The sequence below is a fragment of the Cydia splendana genome, chromosome 9 (genome assembly GCF_910591565.1).
Source record: "Cydia splendana chromosome 9, ilCydSple1.2, whole genome shotgun sequence".
Classification (NCBI taxonomy): Eukaryota; Metazoa; Arthropoda; class Insecta; order Lepidoptera; family Tortricidae; genus Cydia; species Cydia splendana.
The window spans coordinates 1,814,609-1,833,674 of record NC_085968.1 but is presented as its reverse complement, the minus strand read 5'-3'; the positions used below and the strand labels follow the sequence as shown (position 1 = coordinate 1,833,674).

General features: G+C 37.5%; 1 protein-coding gene across 1 annotated transcript in view; it reads right to left on the bottom strand.

Moving 5' to 3' along the window:
• The window catches only part of LOC134793368 (cardioacceleratory peptide receptor-like), a 182,374-nt gene extending 163,967 nt beyond the window's left edge, over positions 1–18,407 (bottom strand). Inside the window, exon 1 of the mRNA XM_063764930.1 lies at positions 18,067–18,407. The gene's annotated coding sequence lies outside the window, so the exon portion shown is untranslated. The remainder of the gene's footprint in view (positions 1–18,066) is intronic.
• Positions 18,408–19,066: the final 659 nt, after the last annotated feature.

The window sequence follows — 19,066 nt, the reverse complement described above, 5'->3', positions numbered from 1 at the left end:
AGCACCCGCCTATAATCCCCGTAGCATCCGCGTTTCATCCCCTTAGTAGGTACCCGTGTTTTATTCGCGAGAGCAAGACTCGCCAGAAAGAGCGACCGAATAGTTATCAGACTGGTAAGAGCGAGCAAGAAAATAGCAACGCGTTTATAATGGGCTTAGAACGGTCACCATAAGCGGTTATAACCACCGCGCACCGTTCTGGCAACGTTGCGTGCCGTGCACGGTGCGTTTCGGCACCGGCAAAATATCCTCGCCGACAATTTTTGACGGTCCGTGCATGGCACGCGAGCGACGGGTATGGTCGGTGACGGAACGGGCTAGTGGGCATAGTCTCATACTTTTTAATACAAAGAATATTTTTTTGCCTGACACGTTCATAGCACGGTCATGGTATGATACGGTGTAGTGGGCAGAGACCTTAAGTATTAACGGGTTAGCACTAATTGACTAGCATGTTATTATATCGCTGATTCCCAATGCAATATTATTGTTTTAATTAATTAACATTACCCGATAAGAAAGAAGTTTGTAATCGGTTTTAGTAATTTGTTTTTAATTAAAAAATCATTATTGTTCAGAGAAGCCGACTATAAAAGTATGATTGCACTTATTGCACCAGTACTGATTCAAATTATGTACAAATTTAATAACGAGATTTCTTTAAAGCCTTGGGTTCAGAAAACTCATTGAATGGGGTTGGCCGGTCGAAGTATTTAGCAGATGGCGCCAGCATAGCTTGCCCTCCCTAGAATTGTGTCAAATTTTTGTGTTATTTGAATGGAATTTTATGCCCTGGATGCCAGTCCTTTAAGCCAAATCGCATAGAAAAAGGGGCAAGCTATGATGGCGCCATCTATGCAAACCTTTGACAGTTGCCAAGCCCATTGTATACCGATTTCTCACGCAATGAATTCCTGTTCTGCAATGACTATTACGCTGTTGTGGGCAGGGTTGCCATACGTCAGGATTTCCCCTGACCTGTCAGGATTTTTGGTCCTTTGTCAGGGTTGCGGGGGACTTCGCCTCACAGTTTTTAGAAAGCTCAACAAACTACTAGAAGCTAGCTAAAAGTTTAGAGTTGTATCTACACTGCTACAGCATAATTATGATAGTAAGTTAAGTAGTCGTTTAAAAAAAAAAACTTCGAGTTACGGAGACTGACTGTTACGCTGCTGTGGGCAGGGTTGCCATACGTCAGGATTTCCCCTGACCTGTCAGGATTTTTGGTCCTTTGTCAGGGTTGCGGGGGACTTCGCCTCACGGTTTTTAGAAACCTCAACAAACCACTAGAAACTAGCTAAAAGTTTAGACTTGTGTATACACTGCTTCAGCATAATTCTGTGTCCCTAGTGAAAAAGGGTACAAGTCTCGCGCAGCTTTTAGGTCTACAAGGGCATAAGTGTTACGTGGATTACGTGGAACTTACGCCCTGTTACAACTGCGCTGCCCGAGACTTGTACTCTTATTCACTAGGGCCACAGAATTATGATAGTATGGTAGATTTAAAAAGAAACTTCCGAGACGTCGGAGACCTTATTAAAAAATCAGTGGGGTTTGGAGTTTGGAGCAATGACCGTCCAGGAAATGTCAGGATGTATGTGATGTGATATATGATATGATATGATCCTTCCGGCCGATTTCGACCAAGGCGACCACTTCGACTCCTAGTTAGTTCGGCGCTCGTGCGCCCGAATATGGCTGACGTAGACGTATGTGATGTAACCATAGAAGGTAGGATCCTATAGAAGTGGTATACGCGTGCCTCCTTGAGGGACAAAACATACGCAATGCGACACTATGGTTAGTCGAATTTATTTGTTGCCCAACATAATCCATACTTATATAATTATACTATATAAAGATACATAAGACTATCCTGTTCGGTCACTTCCCCCCCACCTTTCATGCCAGATCCAGTTATATACTAGATTCATCTATGTGACAGAGATGAAAAACTGGCTGTGATTGGTCAAACAGTTTTAATATTCTGTTTAGGGCTTCCAATACCGGGATCCCGGGATCCCGAAATACCGAGATCCCGAAATACCGGGATCCCGTCTGTTTAAACGCATTTTTCAATACCGGTATTTTTTAATGCAATACCGGGATCCCGGTATTTTCAAAACGAGGAAAATATGCCGATTATAACGTTTAAAATCCATTAAAATGATCAAATTCGGCTGTATCAAGAAGATTACTTGCCCATTTAATTAAAGATCATTTAATTGAAACAAGATCTGTGCATAGGTATGTGTTAGATAAATATTTGGTGATGAATTCTGATGTTCAGGATATGATATTAGCATAATTCGTTCTTGAAATTTTATCAAAAAGTAGAAAGAAATTAATTGCACACGAATTTTAGGTGCCAAATTTGAATATTTATTGGCTGGTTTATTAGGTTGAACTAAAAATGTGACTGGTGAATTCAACAAGGCGGATAAAATGATTGCCAACCTGGAGGGTGAAATGATAATTATTGCAGATGGCGATTATTGTTTAATATCCGAAGCCAGGCGTGGCTCACTCCGCGCTTTCGTCGCTTTGCAACAGGTAGCTACAAGTACATCCGTTCCACACCAATTTTGGTGGCTAGCCATAAGCCGCGCGTGGCGCTGTCGCCACCTAGCGGCCATATCTGTCCTGATCGTAACAGACGCATTTTGTTAGAGAATGAGTCTTCTGTACCTAGTACTATTATTTATTCTGTGCCTAAGCTAAGGACATACATATCTGGTGTTGTGGTGTTACAGTGAGCCTTTTTTTAATAAAACTCAAAAAAATTAAGCGATTCATAGTCAATACCGGGATCCCGGGATCCCGGTATTGATGAAGACAGTTTCGGTATTAATACCGGTATTGAAAGAAGTCCGGTATTTGGAAGCCCTAATTCTGTTTCGTTTCCTTCACGCGTCAACTATTTAGAATACCCCAACTTGGAAAAAATATTTCTGGCTAAATTAATTTTCATCTGGCCTCAATTTAATTTTGCGTTAAAAGTAAAAATATGCCGCCCCTATTTAAATAGGAATGCCCAATTATGTAGATGTGAGGGAACACTTTTTACGCGGTTTCGAAGTTGTTAGGTATGACCTAGAGCTAGACCAAGAGAAGTCTGCAACGATTTTGATAGCACACGCAGTGCAAATGTTATTTAAACGTCAAACTTCTATGAAATTATGACGTGTGAATAACACTTGCACTGCGTATGCTATCAAAATCGCTGCAGACTTTTCTTGGTCTAACTCTATCTATCTACGTATTCATCCCACAGACAAATAAACAAACTACGATCAGACCCTACAAATCTATTGTTTTTATAGCTTCACATTAATCTATCATCCCAATAAGGTCTAGTTTACCCTCTGGGTTGGAAGGTCAGATGGCAGTCGGTTTCGTAAAAACTAGTGCCTATGCCAATTCTCGCGATTATTTGCCAAGCGGACCCCAGGCTCCCATGATGAGCCGTGGCAAAATGCCGAGATAACGCGAGGAAGATGATGAATCATCTTTCTTAGGACTATAAAATAAACTTCATATACTTGCCACTTGCCATCCCACTAACCCGAGGTTAACCGGTGAAACCGTTAACCCAGTGTCAAATTGTACTAGTAAACATGGTAATTCCAGGTTTAACCGGTTAATCCCGGGTCAGTGAATGGTGCAAGTCGACCTTAGGCGACCTAATGTTCAATTCAAATAACATAAATCGCACTGCATCAAAATTTAACAACCAAATTAACAGTATCCAAATAAAAAGAATAATTAGTTTCAAGATGAAAATCCAATTTAGCAGCCAGGTATGTCTACGGAACCTCTTGCGGGTTGAATTTTGGTTTTAATTGAATTATTAAGTCGCGGTTTGCCGAGAATTGATCGGCAAACTCCAAAGGAGGCTCATAAATTCCAATTATTATTTTATTACTAAGTATTACCTATTTATAGCCTCGAGATAGAAAAGCTGAAAGCCAGAAGGGTGGGTGTGTACTATGTACCTACTTAAATAATGTATCTTTAGATAGATTTCTTTATTTTTTACTCGACTGCGTTGTGATTTTAGATAGTCATATAATAAAAATGTCTTATTTATGCTTAGCTTAGCTTAGCTTTGATATTAATTATAGTTTGTTAAAATAATAGCCGCTACATCAGTATTCGGTATTTCTCTAAGATCCCCACGTTACAGGATGAGCCTAATGTGGGGATCACTGGACTGTGTGGTTTTATGGAAATTTCTGTATTTCTTGAAATAAATATATTTTGAATTTGAATTTTAAAAGCCTATATCCATACGGGATGATTGTTTAACCCTTAACCAAATTTTGTGATTTGAATATAATAATATAAGCTGAGCACAAACCATTAAGAACTACCTACGCAATATAGAAAGCATTGCACTGAAACTACTTGGAATGATTAATGCACTTAATTGAGAAAACAGATATTACTAAGAGGTAAATGGCTGAAATTTGAAATGGATTTAAGATAATGGTTGCATTTAGTGCATTAAGGAAATATTCTTAATAGCTTTAATGCATTGCTGATATGCAGCAAATAAATATGTATCTACTAGGCGGAAGATGATGTCATTCGCTTTCTATTTATTATGTATATGTATACTGCTTGTAAGGATCTCCTCAATTAACTGTACGACTACCACCAGTTTGACACAGATATATTCGCTAGCGTGTACGTAACTTACTGTGTATGCATCTCACTCGTACTACTTACGCAGACGTCAGCGAATATGTCAGTTTGACACTGCTAAGGCAGTCGTGTTGATTCAGTAAGAACCAGGAAAACTATACTTATCCCTTTCTTTTGGGTGCTAGTACCATCGCCCACACTGTTAACTGTACATCAGTGGACCTTATGCCTTTTATAATAAGGTCCACCTCCCAAGTAGCATTGCAAGCTGTATATAAGCTGTATTAAAGTTTATTTGTATACTATAAGCTGTACAGTTAGGCTGTACAAAGGCTGTATAAGCGCTTATACAGCCCTTATAAGTAAAAAAAGGGCCCAAATTATAAAGCCTTTGGCGTTATTAGAGCTGTAGAGTAGCTGTATAAGCAATACATAAGCTGCATAATACCTGCATTACAGCTATATTTCGGTGTAACAGGAAACCTTAACACTACAGATAATCTCTTATAAGTACGATATAAGAATATAAGTTTTAAATGAGTTATAAGAAAGAATTACAAGAGAATAATAATCATTTAAGAAACTAAAATGTCTTAATCTTGTTCATTCGTAATATAGTAATGGCGACAATAAAGTGTTATAGTGGATGGTAAAAGTAAAAGTAAATATTATACAGGACTTGAATAGAATATTACATTATTGGTAAGTGCGGATTATTATTTATTGTGAACCTGTGTATCTTTTCTGGCAAAATATTTACGCGCCTGCAAAATAACAAAGAGAAACCATAAGGAAAATATCAAAAATCGGTAAAGTTACTGTTTGTTTTTAAGGTTAGAGTATCAAAAATATTTATAAATATTAATTCTAAGACTGAGAGCACGAGGGCGATTCCATTGCGAAGAGGCGTAGGGCAGGTAGACGTTATCTCTCCGAAACTGTTTACTGCCGTAATGGAAGACGCCTTCAAGCTCCTGGAATGGGAAGGACTTGGCATCAACATCAACGGCGAATACATCACTCACCTTCGGTTTGCCGACGATATCGTAGTCATGGCAAAGTCGATGGAGGAACTCAGCATGATGCTCGATGACCTCAACCGAGTTTCACAACGGGTGGGCTTGAAAATGAACATGGACAAGACGAAACTTATGTCAAATGCCAATGTTGTGCGCATCCCAGTCTCTGTTGGGAACTCGGTACTCGAAGTTGTTGACTCGTACATCTACCTAGGACAAGTAGTCCAATTAGGTAGGTCCAACTTCGAGAAAGAGGTCAACCGCCGAATCCAACTCGGTTGGGCAGCGTTCGGGAAACTACGTAATGTCTTTTCGTCCGACATACCTCAGTGCCTCAAGACGAAAGTCTTTAATCAATGTGTGTTACCAGTGATGACTTACGGCTCCGAAACGTGGTCTTTCACTATCGGCCTCATCTCAAAACTCAAAGTCGCTCAACGAGCTATGGAGAGGGCTATGCTCGGAGTTTCTCTACGTGATCGAATCAGAAATGAGGAGATCCGTAGACGAACTAAAGTCACCGACATAGCCCACCGGATTAGCAAGCTGAAGTGGCAATGGGCAGGCCACATTGCACGCAGAGAAGATGGCCGATGGGGTCGAAAAGTGCTCGAGTGGAGACCACGGACTAGCAAGCGCAGCGTAGGACGTCCACCCACAAGATGGACAAACGATCTTGTTAAGGTCGCCGGAAGATGCTGGATGCGGGTCGCTTCCAACCGGCACGTATGGAGGTCCAAGGGGGAGGCCTATGTTCAGCAGTGGACGTCTTATGGCTGAGATGATGATGATGATGATGATGAATTCTAAGACTAAACAATTTATTTTAGCTGGTAATCATAACACGGCGTTAGTCTGCTAAATATTTGCAAGTATTTCTTTAATTATATTTACAAATACGTTTTTTTTTTAATTGTAAAATGGCGACAATTTTTAAACAGCCTACAGGATAGTTGGAGAGCATTATAATCTTAGTAGCTGTGCTGTGTAATAAATGGAGTGTCTTTTACAGCTTTTGTAATTAAAACAGCTTTATAATAGAATATTTGTATTCGTTTGGCTGTATTTCGGTTCTCCGTACATAAGTTATAATTCTCTTTAGAGATCCGTATAACAAATAAAAAACCTGTACTGTAACTGTCATATATTCCTTTAGTTTTATAATACACTTATTTTCAGAAATCATTACACTACCTACTATACTTATACGAGTGTAAAATTACGCCAAAAGATTGTTATAAGCGACTCTATCAGTAATACAGAAAAAAGCTGTACTATAGCTGCCATTTATTCATTTGGTTTTATAATACCCTTACAGACAGAAGTTATACAACTACTATTCTTATAGGAGAGTAAGATTACGCCATAAGAAATAGCTTTAAAACGGGGTTGACAGATACATTTGTACAGCTACAAGTGCCAAGTGATACTACAATACAGCCTGTATACAGCTTTTACGATAAAATTAGCTTGTAGTGTTTCACAATACTTAATGTTTTAAAACGGAGTTGACAGATACTTTTGTACATCTAAAAGTGCCAAGTGTTACTACAATACAGCCTGTATACAGCTTTTACGATAGAATTAGCTTGTAGTACTCACAAGACTTTTAGTTTTATAGTAGATTTTTTATATTATATTCTGATTTTTTATATTTTTATATGCTTCCGCAGAATCCTTTATAATGATTTTATACAGCTTGAGCTGTATAATGTCTGTAAAGTACCTTTTATACAGCTTAAATCTTTTCTGACACTCTTATACGTCCCTTAAATCACTTTAAGTTCTTAATTGGCTGCTATATTGATGTTGCCGACACTTCCATGCTACTTGGGCTATGTACAGTTAGGAGTGTTTCTGTTTGTACTAGCGTAGGACGAAGACAGTCTGATTCTATGTCTATGTTTGAAATGAGACAGTCTTGGGCCAAACTATACATTCGCCTTCTGATGGCTTCTTTTTTCTTTTTTTTTTTGGATGGGGGTTGGGGTTACCCAAGGATGTCAATTTAAACTTACATGTACGGATTATATACATGTACGGAAATAGTACGAGCGAAATGCATGCGGAAATGAAAAAAATACCAAATAAATACCAAGAAAACTACCAAAATGTACGTTCGCATTGCCCTCGAGGCTTCAAATCTCCTCGGACATTCCAATAAGACACAAAGAAACCGGATCATTCGTGTCTTTGATGGATCGGACACATTTCCAATCCCACGTTATTATATTAATATATAAGTAGGTAGTATATACCGGGTGTGGCCTGTAATACGAGTTAAAAATTAACTGTAGGCTGTACAGTCACCTGCAATAATATGTTACACGATGGCAACAATGGAGGCTGCAAAAATATCTGACACAATCTTATTTGTAGAGATAAAAGAGCGTGTCACATATTTTTGCGGCCTTCGAAGAGTAACATATTATTGCATGTGTACTCCTCATATTTGTTCAAATTTTTAAAAATAACTCATGTTTTGATTTTTTATACACTTTAACAAATATTCTAAGACGCATAGTATTGCGAATTTTGTTATGTTTAAGGCGTGACAAGTAACGTTAATCACAATGATAATGGCATACATTGATTATTTATTTTGTATGAAAAATAGAAAGTCTAAAGACTTCATAATTTTTAAAAGTTATTAAACATAAGTGTCACCGTTTGAGGAGTACAATCTATATGTTTTAATTATTTGCTCGTGTTACAGGCCCTTAGAGCTTTTAGTAACTGGAGATGTCATCGCTGTCATTTTCTTTACGAAACATTCTGCCGATTTTTGCGGGGGAGGGGTCGTCAGATATATTGCTATTTCTACATGATTTGTACGTAAAGTACAAATAGCCATGTCAGTGCATACAAAAGTTTGCACAAGGAGCATTCCATGAAATTGTCTACCGTTTGTCCCATACAAACGCGAATTTTCTGAAGATTTGCAAGTATACGAGTTGCCTTTTCTATGACAAATGGTCAAAAATATGCACAGACAAATAATCGCCTGCTTTAAATGCCGAAAAAAAAGTCGCAACACGGGAAATAAAATGCGTTTGTACGGGACAGCCCGACTTAGGGTGGTTCAAAAAACATTTTTTTTTATTTTCCGACGGGGCACCCCCTTATTTTGTTACACTTATTATGCTGATAAAATACACCAAGTTTCGTAATTTTATCTCAACTACAAGGAGGTGCTCAACCACTTTGAAAATTTTGTATGTTGTATGAAAACCAAAAAAAACCAAGTATTTATTATTCAGAATTTTATTTAAGTATCTGTTTTCACATTATTTGCACATGTGATTTATAAGTTTTTAAGTAGAAAAACATTTTTATTTCTATTTTTTATAATATTTCAAAAGTAAGATTTTTAGAATTTTACGTAAAAAAATCATAAAAAATAGAAATAAAAATGGTTTTTCACCAAAAAACCTTTAAATCACACTTTCAAATAATGTGAAAACTACTAAGTACTTTCATAAAACTCAAAAAAAAATAACTTGATTTTTTTGGATTTCATACAACTTTGAAAAATTTCAAACTGTTTGAGCACCCCCTTGTAGTTGAGATAAGATTACAAAACTTGGCATATTTAGTCAACAGAACAAGTGTAACAAAATGAGAGGGTGCCGCTTCTTCTAGCTAGAGTTTAAATTTTTCCCATACAAACGTGAACCACCCTACAGCCCGTGGAATGCTCCACAATTGTGCAAGTTTTTCGGCAGAGGTGTAAGCTCTCAATGGCCACTCCAGTTATTAAATGCTCTAAGTACAGGCCACACCCGGTACATCTATCCCTTTGTTTGTCTGTCTGTGATTGATGAGATTTATATAGTTGGATAAGGAAGTTCGCACCAGCGGTGGAGGAATGGTCTCAGATAAACTTTTATATGAGTAATTGCTTTTGCAGCTTTTTGGTATCGCGAAGAGTTTTCGTTATTTTGTTAATATTTGTCTGCCTGTCCATCTGTCTGTCTGTCACCCGGTGTATCTCATGAACCGTGACAGTTGACATTTTCACAGATGATGTATTTCTGTTGCTGCTATAATAACTAGAGATGCCCCGAATAGTGAATTTGGTCGAATACCGAATACCGAATATTCGGCCTCTCTATCGGCCGAATACCAAATATTCGGCGACCGAATATTCGGCATGACATGCGAACATTTTGAGTCACAATTATTATGAAAACCGTTCGCCAACAAAGCACAACGTTTGCTAAGATATAATTTTTTGTTGAACAGAATTAATTAATGTAGTTAGGAGTCAATCAAATCAGACCCATGTTAAAAATTAAATATTTTGTAATCAACAAATGCTCAAAAACATGTCTTCGTATTTAAGTACTTTCCAAGAATACATTTTAAATATTAAATCTCTTTTTCCTCGCGTTATCCCGGCATTTCGCCACGGCTCATGAGAGCCTGGGGTCCGCTTGACAACTAATCCCATGATTTGACGTAGGCACTAGTTTTTACGAAAGCGACTGCCATCTGACCTTCCAACCCAGAGGGGAAACTAGGCCTTATTGGGATTAGTCCGGTTTCCTCACGATGTTTTCCTTCACCGAAAAGCGACTGGTAAATATCAAATGATATTTCGTACATAAGTTCCGAAAAACTCATTGGTACGAGCCGGGGTTCGAACCCGCGACCTCCGGATTGCAAGTCGCACGCTCTTACCGCTAGGCCACCAGCGCTTTTTTAAATATTAAATATACCTAGTTTTTGGTTATTTTTTGTGTAATTTTTCTTATTAGGTAGGTGCAATAGATTTTCTGTATTCGCCGAATAGTAGGCAACATTCGGCCGAATATCGAATATTCGGCAAAGTGGCCGAACAGGCCAAATACCGAATAGTTGCCGAATATTCGTGGCATCTCTAATAATAACAAATACTAAAAAAAGAATAAAATAAATATTTAAGCGGGGTGCCCATATAACAAAAGTGTATTTTTACCGTTTTTTGCGTAATTGTACGGAACCCGTCGTGCGCGAGTCCGACTCGCACTTGGCCGGTTTTTTTAAAGCGTTATTAAATCACTCAAATTAAACTTTTTACAACCATCAATACCAAGGAAAAGAATTTGACGTAAGGTCAACGTGAGGTAGATAGACATTATATAGGTAATTAATTGCTCGGAAGAGGGCAAAAACTTTGTACAGATGTAGTGCATAATTGTTTTCCATCGTATTTTCTCGGAAACGTTCATATTTGTCATGCTACTTCAGTCAACCTCAGTACTTTTTGTACCGAGACTGACTGAAACAGCAATTAAGTCACGTTCGTACGTTTCCGTGATAAAACGATGGAAAATAATTATGCACTACATCTGTTTTAGTACGTCGACACAGTCTGAATAGAAGAGCTTCACTCATGTTCTACCAACCTTATGTAAGTAAAGTACCTAAATAAGAACGAAGTCGCAAGCAGGAGCTAGTTAAATAGGTAAATTAATAATAAAATTTATTTTGAAATTAATGCAGTGTCTACTAGAGATGCCCCGAATAGTGAATTTGGCCGAATACCGAATATTCGGCCGCCCTCTCAGCCGTTTACCGAATATTCGGCCCCCCTCTCGGCCAAATACCGAATATTCGGCGACCGAATATTCGGCATGACATGCGACCATTTTGAGTCACAATTATTATGAAAACTGTTCGCCAACAAAGCATAATGTTTGCTAAGATATATTTTTATGTTGAACAGAATCAATTCATGTAGTTAGAATCAATCAAATCAGACCCATGATAAAAATAAAATATTTTGGAATCAACAAATGCTCTAAAACGTGTCTTCGTATTTAACTACTTTCCAAGAATACATTTTAAATATTAAATATAGCTATAGATAATGATTATTTTTTTGTGTATTTTTTCTTTTCAGGTAGGTGCAACAGATTCGGATTCGGTATAATAGTAGCCGAATAGTGGCCGAATAGTAGGTACCATTCGGCCGAATACCGAATATTCGGCAAAGTGTCCGAATAGGCCGAATACCGAATAGTTGCCGAATATTCGTGGCATCTCTAGTGTCTACTCAATGAGCACTCATGCATTCACATAGAAATCGAATATTCAAATTAAATCATAGAAATATTTTATTTTTATGTTGCATAAAGAATTCTAGATTTATTTTGAATGAATTTTAAATAATAACTTCATTGCAAACCCGGGAAGCCAATTCAAATATACATTTTGATATCTAAATGATGTCAGTTGTTATCATACTTGTTCGTACAGTCACCTGCAATAATATGTTACTCTTCGAAGGCCGCAAAAATATGTGACACGCTCTTATGGCTCTACAAATAAGATCGTGTCAGATATTTATGCGGCCTTCGTTGTGTAACATATTATTGCAGGTGACTGTACATGTATTGGCGCGAGCGAGAGGCACGGACAAATGATAACAAACAGATATTGAGATATTGATGTCAAAATGTAAGTTCCAAATTGGCCTGTAGCTTTAGTTAGGTACTTAGAGCATTTAATAACCGGAGTCGCCTTTAAGAGCTTACCCCTCTGCCAAAAACCTTGCACAATTGTGCAAACTTTTGTATGGATATGGACTGACATGGCTATTTGTACGTTACGTACAAATCATGTAGAAATAGCAAAACATTTGACGTCCCCTCCCCCGCAACAATCGGGGGACTGTTTTGTACAGAAAATGACAGCCAAGACGTCTCCAGTTACTAAATGCTCTAAGGTTAGGTATGTTATTAATTTCAACGAACTTATTCTGAACTAAATTAATTTTGCAATTAGATAATCTGGTAATATCAAAAGAAATTTCTAGGAACGTCTTAAGCAGGCCACTGACGAGCCTTCCAAATGGATGCCGTTACAATGGATTCATCCAAATGGACGGCATCCTAATATTAAACATTGTACGTTTTTAACATTCACGGACCGATTTTGGATTGCAGCCACGCTATTTGGACTGTTGGAAGGCTCGTCAGTGGCCACCTTTAATTACCAATCAGAACCACGTATCTATATTTAGCAGGAATTTCCCGGCTTTTGTTCAAGCCAATACCTATTATAATATATAAACCAGGTATTTGGAAGCAGAAACAGTACTATAACAGCCGGGAATACATAATACTTACGGCGCGATTCGGGAAATGAATTAGAGATTCACTAGATATGAAATAGTAAAGACATGTGACGTTCCACGGCAAAAGGTACCTTATGGCGCCGCAATAATATTATTGCGGCGCTATGCGACGTAAGCGCCAGCCGCCATAAAGTACCTTTTGCCGTGGAACGTCACATATCTTTACTATTTCATATCTAGTGAAGCTCTAATTCATTTCCCGAATCGCACCGTTAGTTTACACCTACACGCACACGCACACGCACGCACGCACGCACGCACACACAGAGATAAACTTATAACGCCCCTCTTTTCCGTCGGGGCAAAAACTGTCGGCCTGATTCTAACTTTACTGAATGTCTCTGCTATATTAGCAGGTAAACAAATACCCCTTATTCATAAACGCGCTACAAACCTCAATTAGCTAAACGTTTGTCTTTATCTGGCATTTTGACTTATGTATTTGTAAGAAAGGGATATAACATAATTTAACTAAATCAGGCCCGTAAAGTTTTATGAATAAGGGGGATTAGCCTCTAGTCTGTCATGTTGGAATTAGGTTGAGTGAGTCACTGTACCCAACTATTTTTTTCCGAGCCACTGTTCCCTACTTGACCCTAACCGAGGAAACTGGGGTAAGTTGTACCCCATCCACGATTTGTTAGGTACAGTCGCCATCAGATATATCGGAGCGGCCGAGGTGCTCACAAATATCGGAACACGCCTTTATTGTCAAGACGCTAGAGTGCGTGTTGAGATATTTTTGATCACCTCGGCAGCTCCGATATATTTGATGGCGACTGTACATGAACGAAGTCGCGGGCAAAAGCTGTACGTATATTTGTCAGAGAAAAAGGTGCATTTCCAACAGAAAATATTCGGAAACGTCGGACATCAGTTATATCCTGACCACTGGGCTGTGAAATCCAAGGGTGTTTCATACCGGAGGTGATTTGTACTGGGTTCACTGAACACTTGCAAATATACTATTCCATTTCTTTTTCTTTTAATAGAGATGATGACTCGTGTTGAATTTTGTAACAAACTAGTTTAATAGATAGAAAATGAATAATTTATATCAATAAATTGGATACTTGAAAAATATGGAGATGGCCAAAACAATACAAGATCCAAAAGTTTTGCATACTTACAAGTTTTTTTTAACTGCAGAAAACTAAACAAAATATGGTAGGTAACTAGGTACTAATCGATTTCTTACATTTTTATATAAACGCAATATTTCACCGACGAAATCGCAATTTCCTTGTTTTCCATACTTCAAGTCGGCTTCTTAGAAATAGTGACGTCATGATTTCTTGCCGTTTTGTAATGGGAGTTTGTGAGTAAAGAACGATTCGAACAAGTCAGGCTAGGTTCACACGAATCACACGGCGTTAATTTTTCCCGTATACCATATCTTCTCCTCTTCTTCTCCTCTTCTTCTCCTAAGCTTTTTTCCCGTCATCTGTGGCATCAGCAACAGCGCATCAGGATAGAGAAAAATGGAAAAGACAGACAAGGAGAGCTGACCTTGTCTGTCTTTTCCATTTTTCTCTATCCTGCGCTATTGCTGCGTTCATCTCGGTCTCCTTCAGATCTCTCTGGACCGTCGTCAGCCAGGTGGCAGGTGGTGGGGGGTGGGGGTGGTGGCCGTATACGAGATTTTATCGAATTTGAATAGCGACGTTCAAAATCGTTCACACGTCACACGGCGTATATGCGGGAAAGGCGCCTAGCTGTGATGATGAGTTCCATGAGGAATTGAGGGAACTCAAATATGGATTCAGATCCAGACCTTGAAACTTGAAACGTACAAGCCTAAAACTTTTTAGTTACAGGACTGTTTGGCCAGACAGGAACAAATGGATTTTATGTTATCCTTTTAGAAGTCGGTTTTTTTTCATGTTATTAAATTTAATTAAAAATAAATTAAATATATCTTTTTTCAGACGCACAAGTCCAATCCAATGCCAATCCAATAGGTACTCCAATTCAATACTCCAGCCCAATTTCATACTCGTTTACAATTTATAACCCCTATTATAAAAAGTACTAAGTACTAATCTCTCATATTACCATACAATTCCACGAATACCCCGCAATTTATTACCTACTTACGTCAAATCAAATTGTCGAGAACGTGCCTACTGGGTTGGATTAAGTGCCCAATACGCTCAAGAGCATTGAAAACGGGTCAATTTCTGTGGATTATCATTACAAAATTACTTGATTTTGTTGATTGTATATATACAGATATCAATCGCAATGAAAAAATCAACGCTGATCGACTCTGGTCAACGCAGGACTCGAACCCACATGTTTAGGGCTATAACCGCGAAAATTGAAGCTCGCAAATTGCGGGCATTTTTCTCTGTCATTCTTATTACGCCTTCATTGGAGTAAAAGAGAAAGATCCCCGCAAGTTGCGAATTTCGGTTTTCGCTGTAGCCCCTTAGATTGCCGGTCCAACGCGTTACCAATACGCGTTGCGTCCCACGATAAAAAATAAAAAACATTTGATTTTGTTGGTTTTGAATGTAAGTACTTATTTAAATTAATTTTATTTGTTAAAACTTTTAGTACGCAGTTAAAACGTGTTTTAAAATTTTACTTTGATAATCCCCTTGAAAAATAAAAAAAGGATAGGAATTTAGAAATAAAACTCAATATAATTACACGAAACATTTACCTTTAACATAAACCACCAATTTAAAAAGAACATTTACCTACCAAAAGTTTTAAAATATATAGTTTACTAACTAAGTGCAAAAGAATTGAGATTCCAAACTTTGTTTATTCAAATTAAGTACCTACTTTCTTATGAAGCTTTTTTCCTAAGTTAGTAACTCTTTTCACAACTTAATTTTACTAACACGTTTTTATGATTATATGTTTTCGACAAACCATAATTATTGTAATAGGTGACTACTGTTTATATCTCAACATTAATCGTTATTTTTACTAAAAGTAGCAACGGATTGCAGAGTTCCTAGTTTTCACTTATTTTTTATGAGGCTTTCGAAAGATGATAATAATTCCTATTTTATTGCAGAAAGGTACATGTGTTATACCATTTTTGAATCTGCATAAATGTTCAATATTTTGACGTTATTTGCTCATTACTTTTCTAGTAATTTTTTTTCACGACAGGTGGTCAAAGTCGAAATTAATGTTTCGCTGTGAATTTAATTCAAGATTAAAAGTACTGACTTTTTTGCATTTTACATTGTTTATCGATAAAATACCTATTCTGTTATCTTAATTAACTATTCATGATGCCGTCCGTACACATAAAAAAAACTAACTTCGAGACCTTTCCGAGTGCACACTGGCACTAACAATGTTAAAAACGGTCAAAATTCATGAAAAACCTTAATTTGGCAATAACTCGAAAACCGTGCCACTTTTACTGGGGTCATGTTAAGTTGGTTTGGGTCCTCTTGGCTTGGTCTACCTCCAGTGTCACTGTGACGTGTCACTTATGGGACACCCTGTATGGTAGGTAACTAGGTACTAATCGATTTCTTACATTTTTATATAAACGCAATATTTCACCGACGAAATCGCAATTTCCTTGTTTTCCATACTTCAAGTCGGCTTCTTAGAAATAGTGACGTCATGATTTCTTGCCGTTTTGTAATGGGAGTTTGTGAGTAAAGAACGATTCGAACAAGTCAGGCTAGGTTCACACGAATCACACGGCGTAAATTTTTCCCGTATACCGTATCTTCTCCTCTTCTTCTCCTAAGCTTTTTTCCCATCATCTGTGGCATCAGCAACAGCGCAGGATAGAGAAAAATGGAAAAGACAGACAAGGAGAGCTGACCTTGTCTGTCTTTTCCATTTTTCTATATCCTGCGCTATTGCTGCGTTCATCTCGGTCTCCTTCAGATCTCTCTGGACCGTCGTCAGCCAGGTGGCAGGTGGTGGGGGGTGAGAGTGGTGGCCGTATACGAGATTTTATCGAATTTGAATAGCGACGTTCAAAATCGTTCACACGTCACACGGCGTATATGCGGGAAAGGCGCCTAGCTGTGATGATGAGTTCCATGAGGAATTGAGGGAACTCAAATATGGATTCAGATCCAGACCTTGAAACTTGAAACGTACAAGCCTAAAACTTTTTAGTTACAGGACTGTTTGGCCAGACACGAACAAATGGATTTTATGTTATCCTTTTAGAAGTCGGTTTTTTTCATGTTATTAAATTTAATTAAAAATATATTAAATATATACTTTTTCAGACCCACAAGTCCAATCCAATGCCAATCCAATACTCCAATCCAATAGGTACTCCAATTCAATACTCCAGCCCAATTTCATACTCGTTTACAATTTATAACCCCTATTATAAAAAGTACTAAGTACTAATCTCTCATATTACCATACAATTCCACGAATACCCCGCAATTTATTACCTACTTACGTCAAATCAAATTGTCGAGAACGTGCCTACTGGGTTGGATTAAGTGCCCAATACGCTCAAGAGCATTGAAAACGGGTCAATTTCTGTGGATTATCACTACAAAACGACTGGATTCTGTGGATTTATACAGATTGAAAAAATCAACGCTGATCAACTCTGGTCAACGTGGGACTCGAACCCACATCACCCACATGTTTAGATTGCCGGTCCAACGCGTTTCCAATACGCGTTGCGTCCCACAATAAAAAATAAGAAACATTAACATTTAATTCTGTTGGTTTTGAATGTATTTAAATTAATTTTATTTGTTATAACTTTTAGTACGCAGTTAAAAACTTGTGTTTTCAAATTTTACTTTGATAATCCCCTTGAAAAATAAAAAAAGGATAGGAATTTAGAAATAAAACTCAATATAATTACACGAAACATTTACCTTTAACATAAACCACCAATTTAAAAAAGAACATTTACCTACCAAAAGTTTTAAAATATATAGTTTACTAACTAAGTGCAAAAGAATTGAGATTCCAAACTTTGTTTATTCAAATTAAGTACTTTCTTATGAAGCTTTTTTCCTAAGTTAGTAACTCTTTTCACAACTCAATTTTACTAACACGTTTTTATGATTATATGTTTTCGACAAACCATAATTATTGTAATAGGTAACTATGCCTATGAACGCGCCAACAATTACGGTTAAAGTGCGCCTATCATAATTTTATTTTGTTGACAATTTACCGCTACACCATAATTATATTAATTATCTAAGGACCGGTCATAATAACTACTTAGCTGTTATAAACCAAGGAACTCAAGTAATAAATAACTTGTAAAATGCATATAAAATTGCCGATATAATTATAATTACTTACCAACTAGTTCAACGTCTCCTTGACTCCGAAAATTATCGGATAATTTAAATAATTATCACCAAGTCACATTACACAAAACACAGTCACTAAAGTAAACCGTTAAATTGTCTATCGTTCAAGTCACTTCGTATGACATTTTAACTTTTTAAATGTTTTGTTTTTAAATTCGTGCGCGGCGGTGGGCGGCGGCGTGTCACGGGCGCGAGCACTCCCAGACGCGTTCGAAACACGAGTGAGCGCTGAATGGGAGCATCTTTGCAAAGTAGCAATCACGGGATGATTGACTAGATTATCTTTTTAAAGGTTCGTCTGATTGAAAAGGTAGAAATGATATTCTGAAAATGTGCAGTGGCGCTATAGTTATCTTATCTACTACTGTATCCAGTATAAGAGTACGATATAATTATTTTATTTCTACATAGTTTTGCACATGCATTAACAACGTATACTTAACACTTTAAACTCTCGCGTTTTGTACACATATTTAATTACACAAACGGGTCTACCGCGATATAATTTCATTGTTTTTACCTTAAATTCCGACGTTTCAGCTGAGTTGCACCAGCTCCTCTGCAGCTGAGTTGTCTTTCCGTGACCACAGCTGGTGCAACTCAGCTGAAACGTCGGAATTTGCGGTAGACCCGTTTGTGTAATCAAGTACATTAACAACGTACTTTTAATTCATGAAGCGTATATAGGGTGTCCTCTCTTTAAATATATACCTATAAATATAAAATATAAAATAAATATAAATATTATACGACATTTTACATAAATTGACTAAGCCCCACGGTAAGCGGTAAGCCCTATACACGGACAAATATCAGTGTAGTTTTTCTTTTTCCAGATAGGTATGACTTAAAAAAAAATAGCTGGTCAAACAACTTTGTCAGTTGGAAACGGCCCGAAATTCTAATTTTCTATGGGACGATAACCCTTCGAGTCTACATTTTTAAAATTTGCCGCTCTTTTCTACTGACAGAAAACAGCTCGACAGGCC